Source organism: Stylophora pistillata, chromosome 1, assembly GCF_964205215.1.
Source record: "Stylophora pistillata chromosome 1, jaStyPist1.2, whole genome shotgun sequence".
Lineage (NCBI taxonomy): Eukaryota > Metazoa > Cnidaria > Anthozoa > Scleractinia > Pocilloporidae > Stylophora > Stylophora pistillata.
This window is the reverse complement of record NC_142519.1, coordinates 61,479,045-61,500,610: the sequence shown is the minus strand read 5'-3', so window position 1 is coordinate 61,500,610 and position 21,566 is coordinate 61,479,045. Positions and strand designations below refer to the sequence as shown.

The following is a 21,566-nucleotide window of genomic DNA, read 5'->3' as shown; positions in this document are numbered from 1 at the left end:
AAACAAAGTGCTCAACAATTGTAAAATATTAATTAGTATTCTGTATCACATTTCATACTAACTAAAGAATTAAATTTGCCAGTTTATTTATGTTTTGCACTAACAGTACAAAATTAAATTTCTGGTAGTTTACCTGTCTGTTTTTAGATCTTTATTGATACAGGAAACACCCACTGAAATGGCTGTTTTCTATAGTCAATGCTGAGCTAACAAACTGCTTTAACCCTTTACAGGCATTAAATGGGATTTCACACAGAGCTTCCCCATTTTTGCCAGACATTTGAAAGGATGGCTGCCAAGGACTTTAAAAAACAGCATAAAACCAATCAGCAAGCCTTACCCTTAAAACCAAAGTCTATTTGTTCAATGGGTGAAAAACCATATCCAACAGATACATCGCAATTCAGTGTAGAATGGTTAACAAAACACACTCCGCTACCCGCCCAGTAGAGATTTATTCTGTGAATAGTACTATCCAGCCTTTGAAAATCCAGGAGAGTTACTGTTGAGATTTCAGGAGTGAAAGGGTTAATACTTATGCTTTAAGGCCAGTGATAGACCACCGAGGTGGCAACTTCTTGCAGTCATGCAATGATCAAAATGTTAATCAATAAAAAGAACTGTTTCAGTAGATCCTGAAAACAACCACCCTAAGTAACTTTGTGTATACATGTACTCGACACCTTGGCTATATTGGGCATGCTGTATCAAAATAGTGCAATGGCAAAAATAATACTGTTTGCTGAGCGGTAAAGAAATTATTAATCTGATCCCTTGGTGAAGATTATTGAACCACCTGGAATGACCAGTGGTAACGCTGAGGATGACTAATACCCCATTGACACCAAAGCCTAAACATGCTTTAAGGCTGTTTTGTTAAACATGGTTTAACACAACAGCTCCATAGAAGCTGCTCAAATCAATATTTGGTTAACTTCAAATGTGGCACATTGAAAATACAATTTAGGAATTGCTTGAATCTCGTGGAAAATTTAGTTTTTCAGTTCTCTGCTTCTGATTTTTATTTAGTTAAACCTGGTTTAACTAAACAAGTTTTCTGGTGTGAATGGGGTATAAGTTACAAAATGAATTCATCAAGTTGATGCACAAATGTTTCAACTGGCCTCAGATATGGCAATGTCTGTCTTTTTGAAGTTAACTACAGATGACATGGACCAAAATTTACTGTGTAAAAGTTTAGAAATTTTTTTTGTAACTTACACTACAGCAAGCACCTAACAACTCGCTGACACCCTTTGATCAGAAGACCACTTTCCTTTCATTTTGCTTTTGACATGAATGGATGAATGGTATAGTAAATAATGAGGCCATTTGGCCCCATTTAGCCTCTATTAAAGGTATATCTGTTTGCATCAAGCCAAATTTCCAGACATGGGGAGTGAAAACCTAATCATTCGTGACATCTCCAAGTCACCTTTAACAGTACTTTTGTCTGCCATTCTCCACACCTAGAGCAACTAGTTTACAAATAAATTAGCATGGCAAAACAACCTATTCTTCCAGAATTGCCTCGCATTAAAATTGTGTCAACTAAAAAAATACCTAACATAAATAAACTATCTCAATGTTGATCTTCCTTCAGGAACTGGAACACAGATGAAAAGTCTAGCTTAGCATATCCTTTATTGCACATTATTCTATAAATTTGATGAGCAAGTGAACCCATTGGTGTAGGAGTGGTAGTAGCAGTTGCTGCACTTTGAGCAAGACCTAAGTCCTGTAACAAAAAACAAAACTTTTTTAGTGCTTCTTGTTGACAAGAACGATACATTTCTGAATTCCAAACATTCATGCTTTGATAATAAGGCTTACTGCAAAACCTAATTCTCCCATCACTTGACCTTTACCCTCACTATGAAACAGAAGTATATTAAGTCTTTGTGGGCAAAACACTTTACTCTCACAGTGCCTCTCTTCACCCAGAAGGACAAATGGCTTCTGCCGAATTGTCGGGGGGGGGGGGGTGAATGGTAATACTCCTAGTTGGCTGTGTGGGCCAATAGGCCCCTTACTGGAGCCTTTACAATAACTCACATGAACAGGTCATGGTCAGTTAAAGCACTCCTGAACTCTTCCTGTGTGGGAGCCTTTCCTGTGATACCTTGCCATCCATCTTCGCTGCAAGTGACAACAATTGTTCATATAAGCTGGATTATACAAGCATTTTGATTGGTTCATACTTGTGATCTATTAAAAAACAGGTGCAAGAGTAATGTCACCATCAACAACATTTTGCTTTCTTATCCTCTAAAATCATTACATGTTGCCAAAATGCCAAAATCAGTGACACACTTGGCTGGGCTTCCTGTCTCACTTTTTGTTCTTACTACATTTTGATGTCATCTGTGATCTATTACTAAACAGACACACAGCAACATTGAATCTATTTGTTCAGTTTATAATATATTGGTGTTACCTCTATCAACTTGTATAGCCTAGTTTAATATATAAGAAACACAACATCAGGTCTTTCTTCTGTTTCATTTGCTTCAATCGTTTGCTTGTGTTTTGTACCTTTCAAACCACTTCTGAAACATTTTCTGGGTGTTGGGTAGGTTATTCTGAGGATTGAGTGCATAGAATGTTTTCTCAGGATCAATCTCAGGCAACTGTCTTTGACACGATAACTATCAAGAAAAATGCAGAAAAAAAATATTAACTGACAATGAATATCAAGGTATTAAAAGCTAAGAATCTGGCACAAAAGTTGTTGTGGTCGGCAACCACATTTCAAAAGACCTTCATTCTATTCAATCAATTGACAATTTTTCCTGTATGCTTACCTTGGCTAATAGATAATGAAATGACAAACACCTTTTTTGTATCAGATCACAACTTCTTTTCCTAAAATTACAAAACTATTATTGTAAGGGAGAATTATGCTCCAGAAACCAAATGAGCCAGTTCTTTACACAAGGTCTAACCCAAACCATGGTTTACACAATCAGTGGGCATCAGGGTTGATATAATTAATTAAAATAAATTTCTTTCCACTGTTGACAGCATAGCAGAGATAAAAATCAATATGGTTCTGGGAGAAAACATGACAGTTGTTTGAGAAACAAGTCAGGTCTTCAAACTTTCAAAGACCTCTTAATGGAATGTGTACCTGGAAAAAGAGAAATTGCAGAGATGGGACCCTTGTCACAGGTTGGTCAAACAGGATCGGTATGCTTTCCCATGGAAGATGCTGAATATCCTATGAATCATAAAATACACATCAGTTTGATGTATAGATATGCCAGAAATTGACTCTGGTTTCAAATATTGTAGAAGAGTATGTCCCAATACTGAATGAGTTGATAAGTAAGATCTGCTACCACAATTTAGGCACACATCTTGCAATTACAGCATATCTGTGCATGCCCATAAATCTACTTTAGTGTCTGAACACTTTGAATATAATGGTGAGCAACCAGTACCCATTAAACTAATGTTGCATATGACCACTTTTTAAACTAATATGGAATGTCAGTCCATTACAGATGCCTTTTCCCCCACCCTTGTGTTTGGCTAAGCTTTGATTCCTTGACAGTTCACCAACATCTATTTACAAAGAACCCACATATTGGTTGTTCAGTTTTCAGGTCTTCAGAGCTAGAGCTAGAATACATTTAATGGCTGATTACTAAACAAATGTAAGACCTAAAAAAGCTGGCTCTTACTTTTCCAAGAGTTAGGATTACAGGATGACGAGGAATGTTCTCTGCAGAGTGACCTCCAGACCTGAGAAGGAATTTTGTTGTCATCAATAATTTCTCGAGAGTACAAGTAATGAAGGTGAGAAAGAAAATTAACCTTTATGTTCCCTCGAACCTGTTTATGCAGCTTTTCTTGTCTGTATCTTCAAATAGCTTGTCAGTGAGGTTCTGAACTTCATCAAGTAGCTGAAACATGCAATGTGAGAGAACATGAAATGAGAGATGATTACTTAAGGGCCAAGGCTGAGGAACCTCCCTTTGTCTCTAGTTGCTAAGACTAAACACATTCTCCTGTCAGGCAATTGACGATGATAAACCAATAGAGTGCAATTTTATCAAACACCAAATAATCAAAACAAAAATAATCACAACAGCTTATTGCAATACAGGTTGAGAAGAAAAAAACCAGAGGGTTGCAATGTCTAGGAAACACAAGTGGACCAAATTACAATTTAGTTAATGTAAGTAGTTGCTAAATCTGACTTTAGCCCTTCATTAGAGTGAAGAGTTAGCCCTATGCTTTGACAAAAGCAGTGAAATTCCAACTTACTTTAGACACTTGATTATGAATTCTTTGCTTGGAACAAAAATTTTCTTCTTCTTACTTTTTCAAAAGAAGGTAAGGTAGCATCCATGGCAGTAATTTCAATCAGTGCTTCAGCAGTTTCTTTTCTTGACAAGCAAAATGACGAATCTATGAGGACCTACAACAAACAAAGGACACTTACTAATAAAAATATTATTAATGACAATGGGATTTAGCTGGTAGCATTCCATGAGGTGGTTCTTCTAGTCCACTGGTTTAAAGTGAAATGTTGAAATGTTGGTTTTTGTGGATGGAGGAAAACCAAGGAACCTGTATAAAAACCCTTGGAGCAAGGACATACCGACCCACATACCACATATGACACCAGGTCTGGGAATTGAACCTGTGGAACAGCAGGGAGGTGAGTACTCTTGCCACTCAACCATCCCTAGTTTCCATTCGGTTACTATGCAAGGTTTTGCTACTTCAATTGTCATCTTTGGGTCAAGCACCAAAGATGGCACACAAATCATAACAAAGATTGATGGACAAAACATTTTTCATACAATCTGCCATCCTTATAACTCGGGAAACTCTGATTGATTCATGCACAACATACTTCAAGCAAATGATTATCAGGACGGCATCCACACAGGATTGAAACTTTCTCTTCCAACTCTCTGGCTAAGGATGCTATTGATTCACAATACTCTTCATCAATAGGCTGACCAAGAAGAACTCCTCTCCATCTTCCAAGCCAAGAACCTTCAAGTTTCTCCAAAAGGTTCTAAAGAAATGACCATAATTATTACAATTTAGACTTTCAGTTATGTCATAGGAGAGGATACACATTCATGGCTCGTGAGAGTTGAAATGCTGATCACCTTCATTCTCCTGTCAAGCCTTGTCCTTAGTGTCCACCACTCGGTTGTGTTGTTAATATTCATGCTTTTGATGCTGTCATTCATTATGTCTGTAAATTCCTCCAATACACCAGACTGGAACAGCTTTGAAAGATCCACAACAACTTTGTCTCCCTTTACAAAATAAATTGTTTCAGTCAATAGTTAATTAGGTTAATTTACTTCGCCAACCCTGTTCTTGTGCTTTTATCATTACTTACAGACTTTCTAGTGGTTAAATGAGAAATTATCTACTAGTAAGCGCAGGTTACCCCCACTGTTTTGTCAGATATCCAGACAGTTTGCTCAGACATATTTCTAGTGATCTTCTAGAATAAAGAGGTATTGTGAGAATTCAGTGTTTTACCCAAAAACCCCTCATGGTGACCTTGGACAAAGCTTCCACCTGCACTACAGAATCTCAACTGACTGTAATCTACTACCTCCTCCAACGTAGAGGTGAGAGGTCCACTCTCCCTAAATACAACAACAGAGTAACCGCAATATAACCAAGTTGTTACAAACACATCGACATACAGTGCAATCCTTGTTCTGTGCTTCTCCAGATGTTGTGTTAATCTTAACCACAGCAGGATCACAGTCAGCCCTTACCCTGCAGATCAGCAGTTCTCTGTCCTTGCTTACTGGATGTGTGAAGGTTTCCAAAGTGCAAACAGTCCACTCTAGAAAACAATAATTCTAATTTCTTACCTTGTCAATATCACACTATAGGATTATTGCCAAAATTCATTATTTGCTCAACGTAACAAATTAAATTTCAGTTCTACTTGTCAAAGGAACTAAAAATTCATGGCAAATGTAATCATCTATGTGTACCATGAGCTGAAGAATTGGGAAGAGTCAAATGAGGTGGTCTGGTAACAAAAAGTTTTTAACAAAGTAATTTTGCTTAAAGAATTATGTTAAATTAGTGATAATTACATTTCGCTAGAAAAAAATATTCTCCTGTTATAAGAGTCACATTGTTCTACAAACCAATCCTGAGAAAGTTGAATAGTTAAACACTTTCTTTGAAGCTGGTTTGGCTGCATAACACAGCTGAAAGCTCGCTATTGCTTGTAAAATAACTATAAGGTACCTTTAGGCATGTTCTGCAATAGGGAAATTTCTTAAGGAGTGAAGAGACCGCGTTTGTATCTCTAAGTTGCACACAAGGAAAACTTCATGATGTTTCAAGTCTTGACCAGGGCAGCCAGTTTTTGGTGAGCAGTATTAGTTGAAGAGTCATCAAGTGACAAGGAGGAAAGACGTTCTGCAAGCTTCACCAGATCTCCTTTGTTTTCCTAACAGACAAAAAGGAAATAACAAAGTAAAGAGAAATCTACTTGTAGATTTATTAAGTTCCCTGCTCTGGCATCCCATGTTCTAGTTCCCTGTTATGACATCCCATGTCTTACAGTAGTTCCCTGTTCTGGCATCCATGTTCTAGTTCCCTGTTCTGTAATCCCCTGTTCTGGCAGCCATGTTCTAGTTCCTTGTTCTGGCATGAAAGGTTCTAGTTCCTTGTTTTTGCATCCCATATAAAGGAGCAGATAAACTTTGAGTCACTTAGTGCCACAGTAATTGGGGATACCAGTAAACACGGAGAGTTGTGTGCCATGTCTAAGAGGTAAAAGCATCCAACTGGTTTTCACAAGGTCACGAAAAATCTCTCTCTTTTGTATACATAACAAATAGAAGTCTATCAAATGCAACAGTAGCTACAAGTACTCACAAGCAAAGGTGTTATCATGTATACCAAAGGTTTAGAAAAATCCTTTGCTATTCTCCTAAAATAACAAAACCACAGGGATTCAATTGAAAATATCCCTGGTCACTAGTCAGTGAAGTCATCTTTAATTAATCTGAGTTGAAACTTCAACTTAAATTAACAAAAAGGATGTAAACTTTGCCATTATCTTTGTAGTCTAGATGAGTCTTCTAAAAACTAGTTCCAAATTAATCTTTAGAGGTAAACAATTCCCCTTTGGCATCTTTACTGTAGCTAAGATATCTTGCTCTATGGGGACATAAGAAGTTGAAATGAAATTTGTTTATACATTTGCCGTAATTGCAAACAAAAAAAAAAAAGAAAAAAATTTGAAAAATAACTGTTTTGCTGGTTTGGACAAGGCAAATTTACCAATTACCAGCAGATTAATTCAATGTTGAATTCACATCAGGGGAATAAAACAAAAGAAATTAACCCTTCATTTTCAGCACAACTTCATGCTCAGCAAACAATTTTTAAGATCTTACTTTATTCTCTTTCCTGTTCTGGTAACAGCTTGATGTCTAAGAGTAACAGACAAGGACAGTTAATATTATCCTCAAAATTCTCTCATCTAAAATTTTGGATTGATGCTCCTTGACTTTCTGATCTAGTGTGGGTCCAAAAGTTTAACAGAGCTTTTACTAAACATTAATAAATCACCTGTATGGTAGGCAAAATTGCCTTGCTAGTGCAACACCATCCACAAACTGCCTCAAAGCTTCCCTCACAGCTCCCTGATGAGCATACAGCTGACCAACTTGTAACAGGGATGAGAGCAAGTCATTTAGGATTGACAAACTAGAAAGGTTTTGGCCAGAACTTTCTGATGTGGCTAGCAAATCTGCACAAACAAAAGGAATAGATGCCAAAATATGTGATTAAAAGTTTAATAATAAAACAGAAGAAAACTCTCCCATGTTTCAGGCCAGTTTGATTGCACTTTTCTCTATATTTTAATCAGGATAATAACACATCCAATTACAAGCACAACTCTATCTCAAAGCCTGAATTAGGATTGCAAGGTATTGCCAACCACATGATTTAGGTATATATTATCAGGGGCTTCATTAATGTTTTCTGCAGGAGGGAAACTGGTTTTCACAGGCGGGCAAAACTCTTTGAACTGAACTTCTTTATAAGATAAACTTTCCTCCAGACCGTCAAATCAGGTGGGCAAAACCGTCCTCACAACTGGTCAATTTGCCCGGTGCCCGGCCCTTAATGAAACCCCTGTATTATTCCAGTCATCAGAACACATTGTCCCTAGTAGAAGCTCATAGAAATCAGGGGCACTACTTTGCAAGCAGGGCTCTGCAGAATTGTGTCAAGAATAAAAGGAAACAAAAATTCCTCAATCACCTTACCCAACAAATTTTCCTTTTGCTTGTGTATCTGTTTGCCAGTACAAAACGCATCTAAACCAAAGATTTCTTCAGCCATTTGTGTTAGTTTATGAAGTGCATCCATAGCCCATTCCAGGAGTCAGTGAACCAAGTAGAGGATCTCAACAATGATAATACTAAAAAACATAACTGTCACCTGGTAATTACTCATAAACTCATGAATTGATTCACTGATCAAAAATTATCTGGTTGAACAGACTGTTTTGTTGGTACTAAGTCTGCCTAAATTTTCACAGGTCACTTGGCGACGGTTTATGAAAACAATGAAATAAAAAATCAATATTGGGGAGCTGGGATTGGGCGGTGGTGAGGTCACTCGCCTCCCATTAGTTCAATTCTTGGACCTGGTGTCACATGTGGGTTGAGTTTGTTGTTAGTTTTCTTCCTTACTCCAAGGATCTTTCTAGGGGTCTCCAAAAACAAACACTCCAAATTCCAATTAGACCTAGTATCAGTGGACAAGAAGAGCCATCTTATGGAATATCCACTGCTAAATTCCCATTTCCATTATGAAAAAGTTACTGAATAACTGTGGAGAAGAGTAGATCTAAGTTTTGGAAAGAGGAATTTCCAAAGAAGAAGAGTGAACTTACCAACTATTATCTTAAATTTGTGGATTGTGGGTGGGAGCATTGCATATTCACAGCAAATTGATTTCCATCTGGCTTTCAACAGGTGGGACTTGTAACTCTTGTGTGTGAAGACGTCACTCTGCAGTGCTTCCTTCAGGGAGACCTCCCCTTCCGAATACTAAACATTAATCAATGAAAACCATGACTGACACACACATCACAAACTGAAGAATCCCATGTTTACACGTACTGCCTATTATAGACCTGTTTAATTGGTATTTCCTCCTATACCGTATATTGTATAATATACATGAAAAAATTTCTCAGTTCTGATTGGTTAAGATGAATGCAGTTTTCAGTTAATTCAGTGCAGAAGAGAGTTAATTCAGTACAGAAGAGGGTTAATTCAGTGCAAAGAAAGAAACAAACCAGACATTCTGATTGGTCAGAATAATTGGTCAATGTCAATGTCAATGTCAAGGTCAATGTCACTTGCAGGATTTCAATAAATTATTTTTGCACGTGATGCATGCGCTTTTCTTCCACGTAGTTATGAGAAGCTACCTCGTATTTTTTCATGTATATTATTAATACATAATCACATGATTTTCTCGTGCAATTTGGAATAAATAATCACTTGTAAATGTTTTCAAAGATCACAAATTGCACTCACCCTATGGGCTCATGCAATTTTGTTAGTCTTTGAAAAAATTTACTCGTGCTTATTTATTCCAAATTGCACTCAAAATCCTGTGATTACTATACAAATTGGATTTCCCTGCTGCTCTCAGAGGCTAGCTGGCCCACAGTTTCCTTGCCTAAAGCTATTCCAAGTTCTTCAGCACAAAGAAAAATCACCAACATGGAGCTAGAGTACCACGTATACATGTATGCCTGCATGATGAATGCTTGTTTAACCCTTTGACTCCCATGTCAGAGACCAAGACAGGAATTCTCCTTACAACATCAGTACAATGTCAAGCAGACAAGTGGGGAGAATAAAGAAAAAAATCAATTGTAGAGGATTATTTAGTTAATCCAATACCAAATTTTCCAAACTTACATCACGAGAAGTGTTTGGCAGACAGTAAGTAGAGTTAGTTAAAGCAGTGATAGGGTTAATAATGATTTTGATTTTTCATACCTTTCCTGTGACTAGCAAATAGTGACTCTTGGCCAACAAGAACTGAACCCATGAAGTACTGCAGGGCTCAAATCTATCAACCAGGTTACTTGTACGAGACAGAATAATTGAAGCATGTGACAAGTCCAGAATGGCACACAATGAGTGAACAGCATCACTTAGGGCACACAATCCATTATCCAGCATATCTTTGGTACCAACTGATTGGGATATACTGGCAGCCATGCAAAGAGCACTAGCTTTTTTTAAGGGCTGCAAGAAAACAATTCATTCATTGAATGAATAAAGGGGGTAAGATTCTGATGGGAAACTGTTGTAAATTAAAATAGTAAATAGTCTTTATTTCACTGATAAAACACATATCAAGTGTTACATATAAAGTGTAATGGGCTAAAATGTGTATTAATTACTTACAGCTAAGTTATGCTTAAAACCAAGTCTATTAATAAAAGCATTTTTAAAACGCTCAGTATTACAAAGCGGATATAAATTATTGGCTTAACTTGCCTAAGCCTAAGGGTAGCAGAGATAATCCTGGGAAGGGAGTGGTGCAATGGAAGATGTTCCCACACGCTTAATTTTTTGAAGATACCCATATGTTGTGCTGCATCAGATGGGGCAGATGGGGGGGGGGGAGTTATAAGTACATATAATTTGGTTTCATCAGCTGAGTTGATAATGTACATGCCAATCGGATGCTGAAAAGAATTTCTGAAGCTGATGTTTCAAGTATTAACCCTTCACCATTTGCTCTGATAAAGGGCTTAACCTTGGAATATCAGCTTTAGAAATTCTTTGCTGTGGCCAATTAATATTTATTAACCCAGTTGATACAACCAAATTATCTTGTAATAACCTCCAACAATGCAGAACCTACATTATTCATTACACCACTGATAACAAAGGGAAGGATCCTCACTGTATAAAATTTCCCAGTCGAGATAAAAAAGACCTGACTGGAGAAAATCATTCTTTTCTGTTGAGTGATAGCCTTTTCCTTCAAATACTTAAATCTCTTAAAACTGCTGTCATTTCTTATACCGAAACATTTTTTTAACATTTCCATTGCCATGGTCATGTTGTGACAGGACTGCATGAACAGTTAATTGCCTGTGGGAAATCCAAATCGTCACCAATGAAAGTACGTAGCAGGTTTCACCTGTTTTAAAAGCCCAAACATTTCAGCGGTGATAAGCAAGTAATGATATGTCTCTTCAGGATTAATAAGATGGTCCAGGTCAACCTAGAACATAAAAAAAAAATTCAGTGAGAATAACATTCATGCAAGATTAAATGTATTGTATACAGTGGGAGATGCAGTAACCCAATGGTTAGTATGCTGTACTGCGGGTCAAGAGGTCTGGGTCTGAGAACTGGCTGGGTCATTTTGCTGTGTCCACCTGGGCAAAACACAGCTTTCTTTTCTATCACGTGCCTCTCTGTAACCAGGAGTACAGATGAAAAGCCTGCCAAGTGATAAAATGCTGGGGGAAGGGGATAACCTTGCAATGGACTAGCATCCCATCTTGGGGGAGTAGTAATACGCCTAGTTGCTTAGCCCTTTAACTCCCAGAAATGATTTAAACATGTATCTTCTCCCTTTAAAGCCCATACATGATTCAACAGGTAATGAGAATACTTGAACTTATCATGTAGAAGTTGTTCTCTTGATCTAACACCAAATTCTTATAACTTATTTACAAGGAAATGTGTAGCAGCTAGAGGGGAGAATTAGTGATTAGGTCTTGGGATTTAAAGGGTGAATTCAATGGAAACCAGGATAACCTCGGGCTGGGTGGGCACTCTGTTTGAGTGCAGACTTAGCACAGCATTTAAATTTTAGTAATCCATAAATCTTTAATGGCACATCTTTCAAATTGTTTAAGTACCTATCATAAAACGTCTGAAAGTATCAAAAGCTGATACCTATTTAGTTCTCACAACAAATTCCCCATGAAAGAAGACTGTTCTTGGAATTTTAAAGTTTCACTTGTTTTCAAATAAAGAATTCTCACTGCCAGTGAAAAAATATTAATGTTTTGGAAATTAAAGTAAAAAAATATATTACATAGCCCTAAAATGCTTTTTCCAGGAAACATTTACCTTTCCACTGGTGTCTTGTTGCAGTGATTTGGTCCTTAGTGACGTCCACATTTCCAAAGCTGCACAAAGTGATTCCATAAATGGTTGCTCCAGGCAGATATCTTCTATCTGAAAAGTTACACCAACATTTCATTTGACAGTCTGATATTTTGAGGGAATGAGGTGCTTTTGGGGATGCACCAGAAGTGCAATGTCAGGGCCCCTTTCCCTTCTGCACGGTCCTCCATGTACACGTACAGGTACAGTATGTTGTTGTTGTAGAAAAACTGACTACAAAATTCATGTCTATTGTAAAACAGGCACATGACATTTCATCAAAGACAACAATTTGTTCCTGAAAATGTGTTGAACAAGGAACAATATAAAATCTGTATAAGTAATGTTCACTCTAGACTTCAAGTTAACTGGAATCAACTTCTTGCCCCAGTGCGTCTCTTTGTTGGAGGCACACTCAGTGGCCTAACAGATAGCCTGCAGCCAGCACGACCTCAAGAAATCCAAATTTGAGACCTGGGTGGGTCATCAAATTGTCAGATCAGATCTTAATCAAAAAAGTTTCCAGTACTTTCCTCTTCTCCTTCATAACTGTCAGAAAGGTCTGGCCTTGCTGAAGTTGCTCTCTCATTTACTGCATCTTTGTGCTCAAGCAAAGCCTGCCATAAATATGCAGCACCAAGTCTATCCAGCAAAAGTGAATGCATGTTTTTCTCCTCATCCTGACTATCTGTTGAGTCCAATAACTGCTCTAGAGTCTCCCCAGCTTCTTGACAGTACTGCGGTGCAGATCTAAAGAAACTCAGCTACTATTAGTGTCGAGCCCTGCAGTGTCTGCTCAACGCAGGTCTAGGTTTCTTCTGATGCAGATTTGATGTACTTGAAAGGGATCAATTTTTTTGTCCCTGCCCATCAAGGTGTCTGCTGAGTAAAGATTCATTTTAATAAAAGTAACTGACAGTTTGAATGACCAACTTTGTCCTTTCAATAAGAAGATGATAAAAATTCTTCACAATTAATAGGAGACTTGGTCAATCCATGGTTACCATGCTGAACTCCAATTTAAGAGGACTGTTTTGGAGTCCTAACCAAGGCCACTGTGTTTTGTTCTCAGGCAACCCACTCTAGTTTCATACTGGCCCTTTCCAACCATGAGTATGGATTGGTAATAGCAACTTAAATGCTGTGGATTTACAAGCAAGGGCTCGAAATTAATGGTAACCCATTAACCAATGGTTAGTAATTTTCAACGTTTGGTTATTAATAATTTGTCCAACTAACCCGACATGGTGAGTAAAATTTTCTAACATATTTAAACATCAGTAGACCACAGGGCAAAGAGCACGTAGGCCCGACTCTCAGAGGAATACTTAGAATACTCAAGTTGTTAAGTCAACTTTAACTCTTGTTAGAGAATGTGCTGTAGATGTACTGTTCTTGACTAATCATGGTAAACAAGAGGAAATAAAATAGGTGGATAATTGTCTACCTTTTTGAGGTCACCATGCAATTTCAGCTACTCTTTAATTTGTCCTAGTTGTTATTATCAAAATGTTCAATATTTGAGATATCGTAACTTGTGAGCTTGGATACCAAACTTTATTATTTGGTTAGTAAAAAAGATGTCTACTAACCCGAAGGGTTAGTGATCCAAAAATTAAATTGGAGCCCTGCCTGCCATGGACTAACATCCTGTCCAACAGCACTAGGCCTTTCAGGCTGGTAGCTAAGAAGTTAGGCTACTGGCTGAAATTTCAAGTGAGGTGGCTCAAAGGCGGTGAACAATTGTAAGTGTACAATGAAATATATGAAGTTCATATATTTTGAACTGCGGTATTAGATATGTATGATGCACAATCCTTGCAGTAGATAGCGCTATTGCTTTAATACACTGTAGCGCTATTGCTTAAATAGCGCTATCTACTTTGAGGATCGTGCATCATACGTATCTAATACTGCAGTTCAAAATATATGAACTTCATATATTTCATTGTATCTAATTTATCACTTTCACGGGTTTACTACGAATCAACTTAACAGCCTGCTCCCAGTTGGCTTGTTAGCTCAATTGGTAGAGCGCTGCACTAGTATCGCAGAGGTCAGTGGTTCCAATCCCGTACAGGCCTGATTTTTTTTCAGGTCTGATTTTCACTATTGCTTAAATAGCACTATCTACTGCAAGGATCGCGCATCATATGTAATTGTAAGTGTGTAACCTTGGAATGGCCGGTTGTGCTTTACCAGGTGATTGCTGGCCAAAAATCCAGCTGCCGACTTCCACTTTTCTTCTGCCAAATTTCACCAGCAGCTGACAGTTAGCAACAGCTCTGGCCTGTATGTCAGCTGGTAACCATTAAACCTATACAGGATAAGACACTTACCTCTCTTCTTCAAGGTCTACCTCTCCTAAGCTATGCAGGGCTATAGCAAGTTCTAATGCAGCTGATGCATAGTGAAACTCATCTTTGTGAACAACGTACAGCTCTCTCAACTGTTTGATGACAGCAATTTGCTCTACTGCTGTCTCATAGCTGAAAAAGTTTGGAACAATTCAATCAAACATTTTGGAAGGTACAGTTGTACTTCACTTATGAAAGAGGAAACCATAAGAAGAAGTCAGAATGTAAAAGAAAGTCTTTTGTCACCTTTTGGTCTTGTAACAAGCAAGCTCTTCCTGCAAAACAAAACAGAGCTGGCTTCCTTCTACATCTTTTGCATCTTCTTGCTCTGCAAATGCACTGCATAGGGTTCTGAAAAGAAAAAAAAACAAAGAAATTTCTTCAGACAGTTTCCAATTTACTCAATCTTACTTTAATTATGTAATTCTTCAACACCATAATGATTATATCATTTTGTCTTTTTTTATCACTATGCCTTATCTCTCCAGAGTCAACCTTAAAAATATTAGAATTCCCCCCATTTTTTTCTTCCCTCTTTAAATTAATTTTATCTGATCCTTTTGAAGCCTTGAACGAGCCAAAAACTAGGAATTTGGTGTATTGAGGTGAGGAATCTGCCACATTTCAATGGTTATGTTATGATAGTGCCTTATTATTTTTTAATCACTTGCTGCAATGCATAAAAAACTCACTCCTTCCTTTTCTGATGCATCGCAACTTGTGAATAGAAATCGTTTGAGGGCACTTCCCATGGAATAATCCTTGTATTTGCTGCATGTATGTATGTTCTGTTTGATTATGAAAACAACATGCATGCATTTGATCAAGTTTAAACAAATTAAAACCAATTTTCTGGAGTTCTTCTAACCTTTTTTTTACACAGTATGATCTGACATCTGCTTAAAACTCATAAGCTTTAAGTTAATCGACATCAAAATACTAATATTTATTTTGAACTCTATTACAAACATGCATCTCTCAGACTGTTTTTCTCCCTCCTGTAGATCCTTCACCAGCTCATGTTTCACTGAGACCCATTGTCTGACTTGCTGTTTTAGGGTGTGGGCATCAGAGGCTGTTTTCAGTGCTACCAGGACCACAGTTGAAGCAGTCTTTAGTGCATCCCTGATTCTTCCGGCTCTTCTTTGACAGTCAACTAGCAAGGCATACTTTGTGAGTAGCTTCACCTGAAAGTATTTTTCAAACATTGCCAAATAAACATTTTCAAAACTCACCATGTCATTGTTAGCCAAAATTAGATTTGTCATCAGCAACTTATTCTACATTCACCCTTTAACTCCCATGAGTGACCAAGACAGAATTTCTCCTTACTGTATCAACACTATATCAAACAGACAAGTAATGAGAATAAAGACAAATACCAATTGATAAAGGGATTATTAGTTAAGCTAATACCAAATTCTCCAAACTTGGATCATAGAAATTGTGAAGCAGACAGTAAGGAGAATTATGAATGAAATCTTGGGAGTGAAAGAGTAATAAGTTTTCCCCTCTTACCCACTCTTGTTCCTATTCGGTTCATCACAAACCTGTTTCATTTTTGTACCCATAGCAAATTGACCTTATGAGCTAGAAGGCCTATCTTGTCACAGCTTATTTCAGTTTCAGAATCATGAACTGATTAGGAGTGTTGGTGATTCCCCCTAGAAAGAATACCAGTTCATGAAAAGGTTACTCCCCTCTAGGGCTCCACACTAATGGTAGCCAACTAGCCACAGACTAGTCGAAATTCAGTTTTGCCTAGTGGTTTCTGATTTCCAACAGCCAGTTTGGCTAGTAAACAAACTAAAATTGTTGTAACATCTAAGATGTCACTGGCCACTTGGCTAGTAAGTTGAAAAGTTCAGCACAAAACTTTTTGTCAAAGTTTTCCTTAAATTTTTTCCAAAACCCCTTTATACTCCTGTGCTGGGTTGTTCTTTACTTCTACATGTGTTTAGCTACCAGTAATTAAGAAATTTGTCGAATTCTGGCAGTTGTTGACTGTGTGAAAGGACCCTGTTCTAGCTTAGAACACCTGATACCCATAAGACAGTCTTGAAACAATACTTGAATGTAACATTTTCAGCAAGGAAAACTCTCATGTAGAGGGTCAAACCATAGTTCAACTGAACTATTAATTATTTCAATAAACTTTAAATTATAGTACATTCATCAATTGGACAGACTTTACCTCTTCAGCTTGGACAATGATTTTCTCTTCTGTTTCTGCTCCAAAGCTCCAGATTTTTAACTCATCACAGGCAAGAGCCAGCAATGGCACTCCGTCAGCAAAACAGTCGCTTTGATAGGACACACAGCCTACATTGTAAACAGTACTACCCACCCATTGCAGCTCATCAAGAGATAAAGGAATATCAGGGTCTTCAAGAGCATCGTGAATAACCTTGCTTGCTTGCTGTGCAACTGTAACACATTCTCTCAGAATGCAAATTCTGTGAAGAAAACAAAACTGTGAATCAAAAACTGCACTTTGAATGACAACATACAGTTGTACTTCACCCATCACCTCTCACAAACTGACTAGTAACAAACAGTAGAATACTTTCCTTCCACAAGATAAGGAGTTCTATTTGACAATGGAGACCATCCATTTATCTCCACTCAAATTTATTACCAAAATGATTGCTCATTTGTTGTAATTCAGTTTCATCATTGTTTCAAATTTAATTTCCTTTTGTTTTGGGCATGTCAACGTACATGTATGCTAATACACTTGTAAAACATGGGATAGTTTGAACCTACAATCAGCGAAAAAACTGTCCACAAATTGACCTTTTCGACACCCTACTACTTAAATTTCATCTCTTTTGCCCTTGTTAAGTTAACCTGTTCCCCTCCTTCCCCTCAAGACAATGTTGTATTGTGATTCCATGAACTTTTAGCTACACCAGAGATGACTAGCTTAAGTTTTAACAGGCGGGAATCTAGCAATGATAGGTGGGTATTTGGGCTGAAGGCCCACTTTACCATGCCTTTGGCACGCTATACCAAGGGGGTTCCAGGGGCATGCTCCCCTGAGAAATTTTGAAAATGCGTACTCTCTGAGATGCATTTTTCTTGATTTTGGGGGCAAAATCAAGGACATTCATTATTTCACATACATCAATTACAAATACCGCTGGCCATTGAGCCTGAAAAATGGACAATGTGATATGAATGATGCGATCATTGCACTAAATGGAGTGTTTACAATCCTTTCAGTTCAGGTAAGACAGCAATGAAGGTGTAAACAAACAAAATAAATAAATAAATAACAACCCTCTGACAACATTTAAAAACATTTTGGAGAAAGTAGTGCTTTACAGCCAGAAAAATCACATTCACAGACAGGTAATTTTCCTGGCTTCCAGCTATTATCTACATCCCTGCACACACAGGCAACATTGAATAGGTGGGGGGGGGGGAGGGGGGTCTTGTCAGTGATTTAGAGTGTGGTACAAACTGTCATGTTATTCTAAAAATAAATAGAACTCCTTAAACATGATGTGTCAACTAATTTTGATGCTGATTGTAGGATAAAACTGAACCACATAATACACCATACGTATAGTGCTTTTAAAATAAATATTTGGACCCAACCTTGAATTCCTGTCACATTCTTTTGCATTCTTGTCACTTTTCACCTGATCTTGATAAGAAGAAACCACAAAGTTCAAGACAGTCAGTTGTCTTGCTGTGGTCTTTTGCAACTGTTGGGTACACTGTGCAATCAAATTGTCACCATTAGGTTTGTGCAGAGTGTGCTTGATGTGTTCACACTGGAGAGACAGAATTCTCTCATACAACTTGAGCAGCTGCACCGCATCTTGACAAACTCTCCATGAGAGGCATGTACTTCTTTTTGGTTCCTTGGTAGAAAAATTTTGTACCGTAACTCCGAAATACTCTAAGGAATCAGAAACAATTTTCAACATTGTTCACGACAAACCCTTGGATTGCAATAGTTGTGAAAGTAGTCTGCTTCCTTCCAATATCATTTCTTGAAGAGAATCAAGTGTTTCTAATATTGGATTTGAGGAGCAGTTCAATAAAATTTTAGCCTTGCTGACGAAACAAATGCAACAACAAACTTGAAGTGGTGTTGGAAGCTTTGAGTGTCCATTCTTGGTATGGTTGACATTTCTTGAAATTTTCAAAAGTTTGTCAAAAACGTCCAAGCCTTGCATTGACATTTCAGCTTTGTTGCAACTCCTGCCAAAGTGAAATCCCAGTTCAGCAACAAACAAGATTGAGTCTATACCACCAGTTATCAATTGTTCAAACTTCACCATGAGCTTGTTAAAAACAGATTCAAAGAAATTTTGCCAGATGCTTAAAATCAACATTCTTTTGTCCACAGTCAAGCTGATATTTTGTTCCACATTTAAGAGTTTTATCCACAAGTGATTTCAATGAAGAATATGTGACAGCTTCCACTTGGAAAAGTAAGGACAACTTTCTCCAGTCTAAAACAACACACAAATGAGATGCTCTTTCTGTCAAAGTTACTTTCACTTCTTCTAATTTTCCTGCTCCTTGAAGCAAAGCATCAGATGTTCGAAGAGAGAGTGAAGAGAGCCCCTTCTCCATTTTTCCACCATCATAGTTTTTCCAGGACTTGACCACTTGAATGAACTTGAGCAAGTCATTAGCATGACAAAAAGCCTGGTCAAACTGACCCTTAGATATGAGCTGAACAATAATCAAATAAATTGTCTTGCCAAGTTGGTCCAGTGAAGGAATAAACTTGAGATATTTACCATTCTGAATAGATAATGTGTCGCTGAACAACGTACTCACTAAACAAAAATCCATAGAATTGTATATTAGTCAGTAATCATTTTAATTTTCACATTACTTCTAATGAAGGATTAGTATGAACTCTTACAAACAAAATTAATATTTTTCAACCATTTTAAAGAAGTTGTTCATTAGTATTTTACTACTACTAAAGTCAGTATTGTCGGTTCACCAAAATGATCTGGGGTGTTCTGAGAAGGTATACAGGTGTATTGTTTCCCATTATCACACAACTAGAAACTATATTTCGTGTAGGAGACAAAAGTCATTTTGAGATTGATTATCAAAGAAAAGGAATAAAAAAAATTCTGAGGTTTCTTCAAGTCTCTTTTTTATATTCAGATGCTTGGAGAGGAAGGGACAAAAAAAGTCATAAACATTCAGGGTTCTCCTTAAGTACTGGCCACCATTTTAGAACATAAAAAAAACTACCTTGATTTTGAGTTGTGAAAAAACAACAAATTTCCTGAACAAACAACTTCCTTGAAGGCCATTTTCGCATAAACATCCACAAAAATATTTAAGGTTAAATTACATTTTCATGCTGGTTGAGCACCCATCCAATCTCTACCTAGCTCATGTTTACCTAGCCAACCAACTATCATATCACTTTGCATATACTTCCAAACAAATGCATAAGATAGAATTTTAGAGCCCATACATTTTAAATAGATTAAATACAAACCAACTTAATTGGGGGTAACTGGGTCTTTATTGCCTAAGACCATACGCGATGCTCCCCATGACAGGGAGGTAAATAGAAGAAAAGAAAGAAAAAAAAATCTTTTTGCAGATTTTTACAGAGGGAGGAAAACAGGAAGACCTGGAGAAAATACTCTTGGAGTGAGGGCAAGAACCAAAAACTGAGTCAACCCACATCTCATGCCAAGTCCAGGAACTGAACCTGCGTCACAACATGGGGGGGGTGAGTCCTCTCACCCCTGTGTCATCCCCTCTCCCAGAAACAATACTTTGTGGGCAGCATGCCCCAAGATCCCAGAATGCATGCAACTAACCATATACTGGCTAATAGCCAATCCTTTTTGAAAACTCTGTACACTTATTTTGATGCTCTCACTTACCTAAATTTAAGGAGTTTGTAATTTCATCAAGGTGCTTCCCTTTTGCTTTGACTTTTTTCAAAGTCTCAATAGCACATCTCAGAAACTTGGTTGAAAACAGTTTGTATTTTGACACAGATTCTTCTGCAACTTTGCAACCCAACTTGCTGCCATTTTTGGCATTCAAGGGTGATCGTAGCGGAGAAAGATAGTCCTAAAAAAAAATTAGAGAATTGCTTCAAAAACATAATCATGCCATCTTTCAAAATGTTGTTTCATGTACTCACAAAAATATTAAACAGATTTCGCCTTTTTTAACCCTTTGACTTGGGGGTGACTAGCATCTCATTTCTCCTTACAATGTCACCCCCAAAACTGACATTGAGAACATGAGAATAACGGGAATAATCACCAACGGAAATGATGACCGAGGAAAGAAGCTCTTAATTGTTGAATAAATTCTACTTATTGTCAGTATCTTTGGAAATGTGTAAAGTTCAGTATGCAAAACAAGTGTATTACATGGGTAAAACATTCTCCCGTCGATGAAGGCAAACGAATACCCTTTTCATCGATCGTGCGCAATTATTTTTCAGAAGAATGGTATTCCACAGTTACTAAAATTCAATCGATGGAAAGTCAACATCGTTTCCCTGTAGCTTGATGATAATCATAAAACTGCACAAAACTTTAAAAGCTATCATAAGCTTGCTTTAAGGAAACATAATTGCAAAACTATACTGGCGAAGACGGACCTTGGTGTCTTCAAACAAATCGTTTGTTTCACCATTCATTCTTTCCCCCTCCATGTATCCAAGAGGTCCGTTCCATCACAGGTTTTTCATCGTAATGGCTCTTGAAGAAGGTCCTCACGGAAACTTTAGTCGTGAGTTCCCGCTAGTATTGGTGAAACACCACTAATCAAATCAAAAATGGCGCCTTCTTCTTCACCGCTAGCAACACTCGTCCCCAGGCTGTCTTGCGCTATACGAGGAATTCAATAGAACCCAGTCCACCTTGAGTAATAAATTTGATGTACAGTGGGTAGTGCCAGAAAGGCTTCAAAGAGGATATTCAAAATATAAGTAACGAAAAAAATACAAGAGGGGTAGCATCCCTGTTAACTGGTGAACTGCTCCCAGGACTAAAATGGCAGTTGCTGA

General features: G+C 37.6%; 1 pseudogene across 1 annotated transcript; it reads right to left on the bottom strand.

Moving 5' to 3' along the window:
- Window positions 1-62: 62 nt before the first annotated feature.
- LOC148743598 (uncharacterized) lies at window positions 63-21,380 on the bottom strand (annotated as a pseudogene). Its single transcript, XR_015997592.1, has 27 exons — window positions 21,159-21,380; window positions 20,425-20,617; window positions 18,143-19,341; window positions 16,734-16,995; window positions 15,509-15,726; window positions 14,786-14,890; window positions 14,522-14,671; window positions 12,712-12,932; window positions 12,147-12,250; window positions 11,203-11,286; window positions 10,044-10,295; window positions 8,921-9,077; window positions 8,289-8,427; window positions 7,585-7,765; window positions 7,410-7,445; window positions 6,728-6,773; window positions 6,250-6,448; window positions 5,688-5,833; window positions 5,133-5,285; window positions 4,868-5,035; window positions 4,328-4,426; window positions 3,838-3,908; window positions 3,687-3,747; window positions 3,131-3,220; window positions 2,536-2,648; window positions 2,056-2,139; window positions 63-1,738 (listed from the first exon to the last, which is right to left on the bottom strand). The product of XR_015997592.1 is annotated as an uncharacterized LOC148743598 (transcript).
- Window positions 21,381-21,566: the final 186 nt, after the last annotated feature.